The 1298-nt window shown below is 47.1% G+C and overlaps 1 pseudogene; it reads right to left on the minus strand.

Moving 5' to 3' along the window:
* Window positions 1-1058: 1058 nt before the first annotated feature.
* On the minus strand, window positions 1059-1177 carry LOC112470062 (annotated as a pseudogene).
* Window positions 1178-1298: the final 121 nt, after the last annotated feature.

The following is a 1298-nucleotide window of genomic DNA, read 5'->3' on the forward strand; positions in this document are numbered from 1 at the left end:
CTCTTTCTGAATTTAACACCAATGTTATTAATTAACCTGTGTCTCATGAACATCAGTGCTTTGGTAGCTGCAGTTGTGATTAAGTCTTAAAACACCTTAAGTCTCAGAGGACAAAGAAAATCAAACACACATATGTGTGTGCACATATGTGTACACGTGCATTCATGGTTAAAAACACAAGCATATATGTATTTATATATTCCTATGTTATTAAAAATGTCTAGATTTATTCAAAATAACAGCTTTAGTTTTATGTGTAAAGGGCAAAATACACCAACGGAATAAATCACTACAGTAACCAGTCTGTTAAATGGTAGCACATCAGTGATTTGGACATGATCTATCAGCATGTTTGGGCCAACCTTAGAAGCTGCAAACAACACAGCCATCTTCACGTGGGTGTGTAGCATCTCACACTTACTACGCCTGAAACATATGGCGACTCATCCTCTCCAGGCTCAGGACGAACCTTGGGCATCACCTTCGCATCTCTTGTCTCTCACGCCTTGCATCTCCTTTAGCAACCGCCACCGGCTCTGTTTCCAAAGTGCCTCCAGGTTCTGACCGCATTGCACACGCTGACACTACCGTCGCGGTCCTCATCTGGTGTGTACGGCGACTGCTTCGTAGCTGCTGATCCTTCTCCAGACCCTGACGCCTGTTATTCTACTCTCTACAAAGTAGCCAAGGGCATTCCGCAGGAGCTCAAGTCAGACCACGCCCCCCTCGGCATGTCCTTCCAACGGCCTGTCATCAAGCCCAAGTCCTTCCTCTTACTGGCCAGAGCCTCTTGGGGTCAGGCGCCCCATGACCCCAGCTCGCCTCCAGGGTTTCTGCACTTGTCCCTCTGCCCCAAATGCCCTCTGTTGGCAGGACTCACTCACATCTTTTAGATATTTATCCAATGTGAACTTTTTCTCCCAAAATCTTCACTTATTCCCTCTCTGGCTTACACTATTTGTCACTGTCTTCCTTTCTTCCTTCCTTCCTTCGAGGCAACCCTTGGTTGACCTCACAGGACCTTGTCAGCTTACAATCCCTTTTTTTTTTTTTTTTTATGCCTACAGCACCTGGTCTTCCTAGGTGGTCTCCCATCCGCGTACTAACCAGTCTCGACCCTGCTTAGCTTCTGAGATCAGATGGGATCGGGCTTGTTCAGGGTGGCGTGGCCGTAGACATCACTGTCTTCTTTATTGCCACTTCCATTCTGAAGTGCAAGCTCCATGACAGCAATGGCTGCTGTCTGTCGTGTGTCTTGCTGAAACCTAAGCATCCGGAGCAGTGATTTGTCCAGGGCA

Source organism: Pteropus alecto, unplaced genomic scaffold, assembly GCF_000325575.1.
Source record: "Pteropus alecto unplaced genomic scaffold, ASM32557v1 scaffold189, whole genome shotgun sequence".
Classification (NCBI taxonomy): Eukaryota; Metazoa; Chordata; class Mammalia; order Chiroptera; family Pteropodidae; genus Pteropus; species Pteropus alecto.